The sequence below is a fragment of the Sparus aurata genome, chromosome 3 (genome assembly GCF_900880675.1).
Source record: "Sparus aurata chromosome 3, fSpaAur1.1, whole genome shotgun sequence".
Lineage (NCBI taxonomy): Eukaryota > Metazoa > Chordata > Actinopteri > Spariformes > Sparidae > Sparus > Sparus aurata.
The window spans coordinates 25,567,021-25,579,244 of record NC_044189.1 but is presented as its reverse complement, the minus strand read 5'-3'; the positions used below and the strand labels follow the sequence as shown (position 1 = coordinate 25,579,244).

At 38.6% G+C, this 12,224-nt stretch overlaps 1 long non-coding RNA gene across 1 annotated transcript; it reads left to right on the top strand.

Annotated features, from left to right (window-relative positions):
* The first annotated feature begins 9,420 nt into the window (after window positions 1-9,420).
* LOC115578810 (uncharacterized) lies at window positions 9,421-11,113 on the top strand. The gene is made up of 3 exons (XR_003983539.1): window positions 9,421-9,606; window positions 10,010-10,115; window positions 10,987-11,113. It is a non-coding gene; the product is annotated as an uncharacterized LOC115578810 (long non-coding RNA).
* The last annotated feature ends 1,111 nt before the right edge of the window (window positions 11,114-12,224 follow it).

Sequence of the window (12,224 nt, the reverse complement as noted above, 5' to 3'; positions counted from 1 at the left end):
ATTTCCGCGCTGGTAGAGATTTCAACAACTGGGGATCAGGACAGCCTAACAATTACAACTCAAAGCAGAACTGCACTGTGATAAAATATTCAGGGTGGTGGCATGACCAGGAATGTTCGTTACCATATCCTGCAGTCTGCTATGACGGTGAGAAGAATTCTTGGATTACTTCTAAATGTCTTTATTAGAATTTCAACATGAGAATCGAAAATATTCTGCAGGCGCAGTCAAGCTGTGCAAGGAGAAAAACTCTTGAGTATAGTAAGACATTTAGTTTGACAGCTGAACCAGTTTCAGTCTCATGGGACCTTCATCAGGGTGGATTAATGACACTGTGTCAGATATTCACTCACATGGTAAAATGACCAACAACCACAATAAAAAGAGGCATCACATGATGCCAAAACATTTAACAACGTAGAAATTGAAATTAAATACTATCAAAATTCTATAACACAGTATGATGCAGTCGTATCAGTAGGTACAATTAGGCAGGTTTTTTATGAAATAAAAATATTATTGATGTTAAAATAAAACCAATTGCCAAGCTATTACAATACCTTGTGTTGATGCAAAAGTGTCAGGTGTTTACCAGAGTCAGTGGGATTTATCATGTACAAAATGTCACAATGACCATGATTCTAAACTTTTGAAATGGTCCAAAAAAAAAAACTGAATTCAAATGAGGTTCTCTATTGACTGATTTGGAGTGAATAACCTAGGCTACGCAAAGTGTAGTTTTGTTAAGAATTGTCTGTCCAGGCTGCGTTACGTATGGCTGTACTTGAAGTAGTAGGAGAGGTCACTGACCAGAAACAAAGCAGTTGTCTGCCAGCTGCCAATAAATCTCAAAGAAAAAATAATAAAAGTCTTCTTAAAGCCTCTTAAACAACTAATTTTTCTTCTTTCAGAATGGAAACAGTTGATTAATCATGTGTTCGCTACATCATGACTAAGTGGGAAATAATGTTTCTGTCTCCTGTTGAGTACATTTTTGAGTACAGATTTCTTCGAAAAAGCCAAAAACCAATATGGTTGAATATGTTGACGGGAACAGTGCAAATAATCCATTAAATAAATTAAACTGTCGGGATCTTTCAGTCTGGAACCAAAGTTGAACAATCAGTTGACCAACCTGGAGTGATGCCGCTGTAAACACAATCACAATCTACCAACAGCTGGATGTACTTATCGTTCATCTCAATGGATCCAGTCTCTAACTCTTCTGTCAGCACTATTGACTGTGCTAAATATGTACATTAAAGCAAAATATCAAGGTTTTTCCTGCAAAATACAACATATAGACTCAAACAAAAGTCATGGGTCTTTTCCATCCATAGACCTTACCCCCAATGACAGGATGTGACTCTGTGAAAATGTGGGCGACCGGCTTTCACTGCTCACTCCGTCACTCTGTTCTGCTCTTGGTCTAAGGTCTGTGTGTCCATTTGACAGAGGGCGGAGCGAGCTACGTAACACAGACATGCAGGGTAGAGAGTCAAACAGCAAACAGGATGCAGTCTTGTTCACACATAAATACACAAATCTGGAGAGTGATGCCTCTGTGTAGAGAGGTTTATTTGTGCTTTAGAACATAAAAGCTGAGTCTCTGCTTTGTTTTCTCTCATGCCACTCCCTTTCTCTGTGTCTATCAACAACAAACAATGAAAACCTGCAAGTGATGCCTTTATTATAATTGTCATTCTAGGTCAAACATAGCTCACCCATTTCCCTTTTTTCCCTTTCTCTTCACTCTCAGAACAAGGTCCTTCCAGCTTCATTGCAGTGGCCTCTAAGATGACTTGGCACCAGGCTCAGAGTCACTGTAGGTCCAAGTATACAGACCTTGCCACTGTGAGGACCAAGTCTGAGAATGATTAACTCACCAACATGCTGTCGACAAGACACTGGATAGGTCTTCACAGAGAGAGGTGGGCTTACTGGTCAGACAACAGTCCCACCAGCTTTACTAGCTGGAACACCGGCCAGCCCGACAACAGTGGGGCACCATGTGCCATCGTGGACACGACCACAGGGAAGTGGTTGGATACTGACTGTGAGGAAAGCCACTTTTTTATCTGTCAAAGTCCAATTCTGCACAAGACTATGTTCAAATTGAAGTTTGAGTCTGACGCTGACCTGAATGATCCTGCGATCCAGCAGCAGATTTTGAAGCAGGTACTGGAAGTTTACTTTTATACTGAGTTACGTAATGAGTTCTGGTAATAGGTTTGAAAAGTGTTGTTAGGCTGTTAAGTTCCCCAGAGAGCCTTACGTCCCCCTTCCCCACAGTGGATGATCTTGTCATGAATGGGGCTTTTTCTTATATGACGTAACCCCTCAGAATAACATAGGAAGCTAGTGATGTTCTCCTTGTAACTCCTAGTAACATTTGCAGCATCCATTACAGCAAATAAACATGTTTGAAATAGACACAGCTATGTCAGATATGACCACGTCTCTGCTGTTTTTCAATTGATTTAAAATTCACAAAAGAAAATCTCAGGCAAGTAAGTCATCTCTGGGCTTCATGTCCACCATTACATTCTGTGCATGCAGAGGAAGCGCATAGGAACCCATGTGTCAATGGTTGGTGGTGATCAAACTTTTTTTTTCCTCTCTCTCTCTCTCTGTCTGTCTCTCTCTCTCTGAAGCTGCATGCTAGACTGGAAAAACATGGATTACCAGACGTGAAACTGCGCTGGATCGAGACGGAAGGGCAAACTTTTCACAGGGAACAAAAGGGCAAGGAAGACGAAGGTATTCCACTTTGCCTCCTATATTCACTTTCTTAATGAAAGTTAGCGAAGAACATTGAAAACACTCTCAGATCTGTCCAGGTAGTAAACAGCCCGTTAGCTTTCCTTAGCTTAGAAACAGCTAGCATGTACCTGCTTAATTAAACAATCAAGATATGACGTGTTAATTACTGAGCTCGAGGTGCTGCGAGGCAAAATCTGTAACCATTGGACGGAGCCATGCTAGCTGTTTACCTGTTTCCAGTGTTTGTGCTAAGCTAAGCTAACTGTCGGCTGGCTGTAGCTGTATATTTCCCAGACACATAAGAGTGGTATCAATATTATTTCCAGCTCTCAATTAAAACTAGTGTCCCCAAACTTCTCTGTTAAACCACACATGACTTCCAATTTCTGCTTTTTTTTTTAGGGTCGAGTGGCTGAGTGGTGATTCTGCAGAGGACATCATGTTTTTTTCACACATTAACACTCAGTAATGAAAGAAGCTACTACTTTAAGTTAATGCTCCAATTCTATTTTAAGTTTGAGTTTGGCTACATGTTGTCTGTGCTGTCACTGCTAATAAAAGGCTTTTGTTAATGTATTTGACACAGCTACAGTTTCTATTGCTTAAAATGCTGAATTGTATGTTTTCAGGTTTTAAAAATTCAAACACAGATGTGTGTTTGTGACTTTCATGCAGTGACAATTGTAGTTAGGTTTGAGATCAGTTTGAAAAATATGAATACGTTTTTGTTAAATACATATTTTAAATGATCAATGAGTGTAGCTGAGTCCAGTGAAATTTCAAACCCTTCAGAGATGCTTGATGTTAAGCAGTCGTTTTCTGGTGTTGTGATACTGTTAATGATCAGCATCATAGTTAACAGTCAGTTGTGATTCTTATCAATTAATTTCATACAATGTTATTTATCTTTTATTTGTAATGAAGACCTTTTTTTTGCATGTGTGTGGTACTTTATTTAATATGGAACATTAAACCAATTTGTTGTGTTTGCTTGATAAATACCTGGAAAATGGACTTGGCTTTTATAAACAGCTGCCACATTCACCTATTCAGCATGGCAATAATAAACATGTAACATGTATGGCTGCTTCAACACTAAGCTTCCACTGTTATCAGTTAAATTGGCCACTCAAGGCATGGAAATCCACACGTGTAAAAATATGTGTCTTCTTTTTTTTCATACACTTTTTACGTTATTATACAGAAATGTGTTATAATGTCTCAGTTTATATATATATATGTATATAATTGTATTAATATTATTGGTCATTTCATCCAGAGGAAGTGCCCCAGATGACACATATTTGAAGGTAATAACAGTCTAAAGTTATGTAACAATATACAATATTTTTTTTTGCTAAATATAACTTAAGATTTAACACATAAAACCAAAAGAAATCTAATCTAATCTAAATATCTCAATTAATGTGACACAATTATTCATAATCAATGACTTCTGCTGTTTTCTGTTTAATAGATTCTACAACCTTACACATATGGGGGAACACATACACAAGTTCCCAGTTGTTTCATCTAATGTAATGTTATCACTCCGGTATCATTTAAAAGATTTAAAGATAATCATAAAAAATGTAATCTTACTGCCAGAGCTCCTCACAGCCTCTATACTCTTAGTCCCTTTTTGTTTGCTTCACTTGTTCCTTCTTCATTTCATCCCTTTCTTTCTCTCCCTCTGTTCAAGTCTGATTTACCATCTTCCTTTCCTGTATCCTGTCATGTTTCCCTTCTTCCTACCTATTTTACTGCCTTCATTCCCAGCTTAACTCAGCTGCCTGGCATCTGCTCTTCAATGACTAGTTAACGTGTGCAGCAGCTTTGTGTGTGTGTGAGTCTGCGTGTCAATCTGCCGGTAAAGCGTGGTGTGGAGTTTAATTAATTTGGACATTCTCTCAATAATCAAGCGGAATGGATTTAAGAGCTAATTAAGCACAGACGCGGCACTCTGAAATGGGCACCGAGTGGACGTACCGATGCATTTTCAACATGGTAAAAATGGGGGTCTAGAAGTGACGCCCAGCATCATGAGCCCCATTCACACTGCCCTTTGAGTGCGAGGATCCTCCGCCAATTCTCCACACCCTCCACCCTTAACTCACCAAGTGTGTTCGTGTTGAAAAAAAAATAACCTCGACGGTCAGCCCTCCCAACTGAGACTTCAGTGAACTTTACCCCAGAAAACAGCCTCCCTCCCCGCGAGTGAAAGAGTCAGACAGCGTTCTGTTTACTGGTGGTGATTATGTAATTATGTAATTTAGAGTGAAAAACATAACTTAGTCACTTTCCAGGATGTTTGATGGGTTAGTATCTCAACCACAACAAATTATAACATCAACCATATGATTATAAACAGTCAGCTGGACACCGGGAAACACCTTGAAAAAAAGGACACATACATCATCATCATGATGTGTACCGTCACGCCTCTTTAGGATCCGCGGTGTCAGCTTTCTGTGTGAATTACACACTGGTTCGTCTTCATGCCGGAGCTGCTTGGCTCTGTGTGAACAAACAACGGCGGAGAATTGGCAAACCGGCGCCGCGGCGATAATGCGGTGACTCTTTGTGAAAAGGGCTAGGAGCTCTTTCAGGATATCTGTTGATAACGGTTGTAGAGTGAACCATTGTTACTGTGTGTCTTTGTGTTTCGGCTGCTTTCTAGGGTTCCTGCAGCTCTTTGAAATATTCGCAAGTTTGTGAAATTGGGGGAAAGATGAATGATAAATGAAGAGCTTTAAATGACTCATGGTTATTTATGTCTGTAAATGCACGAGGGTCATGTCAGAGATACCATGATTATAAAAGAAGACATACAGTAGCAATTCTTTGTTTTGCTATATGTGTTATTTTTCTATATGTATGTCTAACTGCTTCACTTGCCATCAATAAGGTTTTACTTTACTTTACTTTACTTTACTTTAATGACATGTGCTTGTAATGGTTCTAAATTGTCTGTCACCTTTAGAGTTTGCTGACATAGTAGTGTGAATGACCCCTGAGCCGAAGGTCGCACGCTTCATTTCACCACCTGATAGTGCATGAAAATAAGAGATCAAGCTCTGTTCTCATTACCAATGAGACGAAGACGTTGGTTTTACATAATTGCGTCAGGATTTCCTAAACCAATGACAGACACAAAATATGGGTCACGTCTGAGAAAAACAGCAGATGTTTCTGGATGGATCGTCTTTAGCTGAGATATTTGTTTGCTGTTAAAGCACCTTCAGAACACCTGACCCACAGTGACATACAGTTTAAAGGAATTAAAACACTTGCTGTGATGCGGTTGCATTTGTCAGAGAGGATCATGACTTTACTAATGTAACATTGCACTGCAAACACGACAGTGGTGGAATGTATAGCTTAGTGTATTTACTCAAGTGTACTTGAAAAAAATCAACTCAAGAAATAGTATAACAAAATAAATAAATACCTAGGTAAAAAACACATACTTTCATACGGTTCCTATCCAGTGAAAAACATGTTTCTCCACATTAAAGGATTTTTTAATGTTTCTGTAAACTGAAGAACTAAAATTCTCCAGCTCCTAAAGCTTGATAAAGTGGAGCGACGCTACAAACGTATGCAATCCTATGATGTATTTCTGTCGATGAAGCTACCAAAGAATATATCAAGAACTTAAAATACCTGCAACCAAAAAGGTGTACAGCAGTAAAATGCAACACACACATCATGAATACAGCAGTAATATTTATCCCAAAAAATTATGTTTAATAGTGAAAAACTGACAGAATGAGATAAATTTGTATTGTTACATTCTATTACTTAAATACACCTTTGAATGAGGAGCTTTTACTTATCATTTTTATATTATAGTACCGCCACGTGTGCTGCTTCACTAATATCGATGATCATAATGAAGATTTCTACCAAACATCAGTGTTACTTCTGATTGTAATAAACCAGTATCGGCCTGATTCCTGATTTGTTGAGTGAAGTTTGCTGCTTTAGAACACTGATGTTATTTTCAGAGTTTGACAGAAGTAGCGTATTTTGGCTGATAAAACAATATCATTATTTTTAACTCAAAAATAAAGTCGGGCTCTACTCTTTCATAGCATAGCTGCTCTACAGCGTATTGCCGGTTCATGTCTTTCATTTTGGTTGTAATGTTTTTTATGGGGAGACAGGAGGTGTATACATATGTTTTTCATGCAGGTCAATTTAGGGATTTTCATGGTGATATCTATTAGTTAAATTGTCAAATTTTGAACCTAAAATCTCCACCCTCTCTCCTAAAAACAATAGCGGAAATCTTTATTTGTATGTTTTTTTTTCTAATTTACGGAGTGATAGAAAGAGATTTTTGTTAAAACTTTGTATATGTCAACAAAATTTAACTTGGACCAGGCTTTGACCCATGTTTCAATTCCAGTTCTGTGCCTAATGCCTGATTTGCATAATTAAACATTACATTTCTGACAACTTGTAACACAAAAGTACCAGGTACTTCACCTTAACGTAAGTAATCAACTGGGGAAGTTTCATAGTGAGTGGTTACATTTTTTACCCAATTCACCTGCAGTTCATCCCCTTAATGACCGAATTAAAAGGTCACACCCTCAATTTCACCATCTTGATTCGTATGTTTCCACATCCTGTTTTCTGGAGTCAGAAGCAAATGAATGACATTGAGTTTGCCTAATGACTTTGGAGAGGGAGGGAAGAAACCGATAAAAGTAAGTGTATAGATTCAAAATGTTTGAGAGACGTCAGAACAAACCACGGAACAAGACCTGGAGCTTTCCACAAAGGTAGGCCTCTCTGATCTCTGCCTCAGAACTGAAAGAGTTTGTTTCCTACTTCTAAAACAAGAATTATCCTATCACATGTATGAAAAATGTAGAAGATGTAAATGTAGAAGTAAAGATCGATGACAGAGAATTACATTTTTTACGACCCTCAAGCTATCATACTGAGATTCAAAACAAATCTTTGCTCAACACTATTCCAATGGACGTATTTAATGATCCAATCAGTGAAATTCTTATAATTTTTTATATGCATAAAATATGATATATATATCATATTATTATTATTATGTTATGCATATTTCTATTTCTAGGATGAAGAAGACACTACTGTTGGTGCTCACGCTCTCAGGTCAGAGACATGTTTGTTGAAAACATCACCTTAAACTGCTGAATCACATTATCTTTGACTTTCTCCATAGGAAGGGATCATTACATGCATTAACAGTACTTGTGTTTGTTGCAGGGTTGTCGTATTGCATTAGAATACATGAGTGAAAACCTTTTTTTTTTCCTTCAGGGCTGTCTGCTCTGTCTCCAAACATCGTCAGAGAGTACCACTATGTACAGATGTCAAAGACCTGGGCCGAAGCTCAGAGCTACTGCAGAGAGATGTTCGCTGATCTTGCCACTGTAGAAAATGAGGAAGAAAGCAACAGGCTGATGAGTATATTGCAGGGAAGTAGCACTAGTGCGTGGATTGGGCTTCGCGATGACCTGACCAGATGGAAGTGGTCAATGGGAAACGCAGATTTCCACACTGGTAGAGATTTCAACAACTGGGGATCAGGACAGCCTAACAATAACGACTCAAAGCAGAACTGCACTGCAATTAACAAATATGGGACGTGGTATGACCAGGGATGTTCGAATCCATTTTCTGCAGTCTGCTATGACGGTGAGAAGAATTCTTGGATTACTTCTGAATGTCTTTCTTAGAATTTCAACATGAGGATAGAAAATATTCTGCAGGCGCAGTCAGGCAGTGTCTGATATTCACTCACATGGTAAAATGACCAACAACCACAATGAAAAGAGGCATCACATGATGCCAAAACATTTAACAATGTAGAAATTAAAATGAAATATTTTTTACTATTTTTTTTTAAATTCTATAACACAGTATGATGCAGTCATATCAGTAGGTACAATTAGGCAGGTTGTTTATGAAAATAAAAATATAATTGATGTTAAAATAAAACCAGTTGCCAAGCTATTACAATACCTTGTGTTGATGCAAGAAGAAAAGTCAGGTATTTACCGGAGTCAGTGGGATTTATCATGTACAAAATGTCACAATGACCATGATTCTAAACTTTTGAAATGTAAAAAATGAGGTTCTCTTTAGATTGATTTGGAGTGAATAATCTAGGCTACGCAAAGTGTAGTTTTGTTTAGAATTGTCTGTCCAGGCTGCGTTACCTATGGCTGCACTAAAAGGAGTAGAAGGAGAGGCTTTAGAACATAAAAGCTTCTCTGCTTTGTTTTCTCTCATGCCACTCCTTTTCTCTGTGTCTACCAACAGCAAACAATGAAAACCTGCAAGTGATGCCTTTATTATAATTGTCATTCTAGGTCAAACTGCCAACCACAGCCCACCCATTTCCCTTTTTTCCCTTTCTGTTCACTCTCAGAACAAGGTCCTTCCAGCTTCATTGCAGTGGCCTCTATGATGACTTGGCACCAGGCTCAGAGTCACTGTAGGTCCAAGTATACAGACCTTGCCACTGTGAGGACCAAGTCTGAGAATGATCAAGTCAACAACATGCTGTCGACAACACACTGGCTAGGTCTTCACAGAGAGAGGTGGGCTTACTGGTCAGACAACAGTCCCACCAGCTTCACTAACTGGAACACCGGCCAGCCTGACAAAAGTGGGGCACCATGTGCCATCGTGGACACGACCACAGGGAAGTGGTTGGATACTGACTGTGAGGAAAGCCACTTTTTTATCTGTCAAAGTCCAATTCTGCACAAGACCATGTTCAAATTGAAGTTTGAGTCTGACGCTGACCTGAATGATCCTGCGATCCAGCAGCAGATTTTGAAGCAGGTACTGGAAGTTTACTTTTATACTGAGTTACGTAATGAGTTCTGGTAATACGTTTGAAAAGTGTTGTTAGGCTGTTAAGTTCCCCAGAGAGCCTTACGTCCCCCCTCCCCCACAGTGGATGATCTTGTCATGAATGGGGCTTTTTCTTATATGACATAACCCCTCAGAATCACATAGGAAGCTAGTGATGTTCTCCTTGTAACTCCTAGTAACATTTGCAGCATCCATTGCAGCAAGTAAACATGTTTGAAATAGAAAAAGCTCCCAGACCATGTCTCTGCTGTTTTTGAATTGATTTAAAATTTTTACAAAAGAAAACAAGCGCACAGGTACCCATGTGTCAATGGTTGGTCGTGATCAAAGTTTTTTTTCCTACTCTGTCTCTCAATCTCTCTCTCTGAAGCTGCATGCTAGACTTGAAAAACATGGATTACCAGACATGAAACTGCGCTGGATTGAGACAGAAGGGCAAACTTTTCACAGGGAACAAAAGGGCAAGGAAGAGGAAGGTATTCCACTTTGCCTCCTATATTCTCTTTCTTAAAGGAGAGCTTTGGTCGATTTTAACATGGAGCTTTATCGCTCAAGTGACCCTTGACTCGCCAGTACCGAAAACGCAAACACTTTTGGTCCACCTCTTACAGAGCTCCTTGAACGGAGAGTTAGCATTGAACGCTAACAGCATGGGGTCAGAACTTTACACTGTGTTTTAAGCGTCTTAACATGCTCCAAGTCTCACCCCAAAAGTTATGCAACATCAGCAGACACCTTACAACACAGCACTGTAGCGTTTATGACTCACAATGAATAAAAAAGTGGTTAAACAGTGTGTTTGTGCAAGCAGCCACATACGGTTTGTTCATCCCTGTCGTCCGGCAGACCAAACTAGTGCTCAAGTGTTCAAGGAGCCCTGTAAGACGTGGACCAAAAGTGTTCACGTTTTCGGTACTGGCAAGACAAGGGTCGCTTGAGTGATAAAGCTCCATGGTTGAAATCGACCGAAGTTCTCCTTTAATGCAATCTAGCCCAGAACATTGAAAACATTCTAAGATCTGTCCAGGTAGTAAACAGCCCGTTAACTTTCCTTAGCTTAGAAACAGCGAGCATGTACCTGGTTAATTAAACAAGCAAGATATGACGTGTTAATTACTGAGCTTGAGGTGCTTCGAGGACAATTCTGTAACCATTGGACTTAGCCAGGCTAGCTGTTTCCAGCGTTTGTGTTAAGCTAAGCTAACTGTCAGCTGGCTGTAGCTGTATATTTCCCAGACACATAAGAGTGGTATCGATATTTTTATCCAGCTCTCAATTAAAACTAGTGTCCCCAAACTTCTCTGTTAAACCACACGACATCCAATTTCTGCTTTTTTTTTTTTTTAGGGTCGAGTGGCTGAGTGGTGATTCAGCAGAGGACATCATGTTTTTTTCACACATTAACACTCAGTAAAGAAAGAAGCTACTACTTTAAGACGCGTAATGCTTCAATTCTATTTTAAGTTTGAGTTTGGATACATATTGTCTGTGCCTTCACTGCTAATAAAAGGCTTTTGGTTATGTGTTTGACACAGCTACAGTTTCTATTGCTTAAAATGTTGAATTGTATGTTTTCAGATTTCAAAAATTCAAACACAGATGTGTGTTTGGGACTTTCATTCAGTGAAAATTGTAGTGAGGTTTGAGATCAGTTTAAGAAATATTAATATGTTTTTGTTAATTACATATTTTAATGACCAATAAGTGTAGCTGAGTTCAGTGAAATTTCAAACCCTTCAGAGATGCTTGATGTTAAGCAGTCGTTTTCTGGCTTTGTGATCCTGTTAATGATCAGCGTCACAGTTAATAGTCAGTTGTGATTCTTAACAATTAATTTCTTACAATGTTATTTATGTTTTATTTTTACTAAAGGCCTATGTTTTGCTTGTGTGTGGTACTTTATTAAATATGGAACATCAAACCTATTTGTTGTGTTTGCTTGATAAATACCTGGAAAATGGACTTGACTTTTATATACAGCTGCCACATTCACCCATTCAGCATGGCAACAATAAACATGTAACATATATGGACCATTCACCGAGTGGCTGCTTCAACACTAAGCTTCCACTGTTGTCAGTTAAATTGGCCACTCAAGGCATGACAGCAGTGCACAAGTGCCACATATGTGTAATGGAAATCCACTCTACATGAGTGAAAATATGTGTATTTCTTTTACATACACTTTTTACGTTATTATACAGAAATGTGTCATAAAGTCTCAGTTTAAATATATATTTATATGTATATATATATATATATATGTATATATATATATATATATATATATATATAGTTCGAGAATGCTAGTTCACATGCTGGACATTGCCGAGGTGCCCTTGAGCAAGGCACCGACCCCTAACACTGCTCGTTGGGCGCCCTAGCATGTGTGGAAGCCCCTTCACTCATCTCCTCTATACATTGCAGGTGTGTGTTTGTGTGTGTGTGAGTGTGCGTGCGCCTGTGTGTGTAATGTGAGTGGAAAAAAAAATTTCCCTTGCGGGATTATAATAGTATAAGAAAATATATATATATATATTCAAAGATAATTTAAAGATAATAATTTAAAGATTTAAAGATAATAA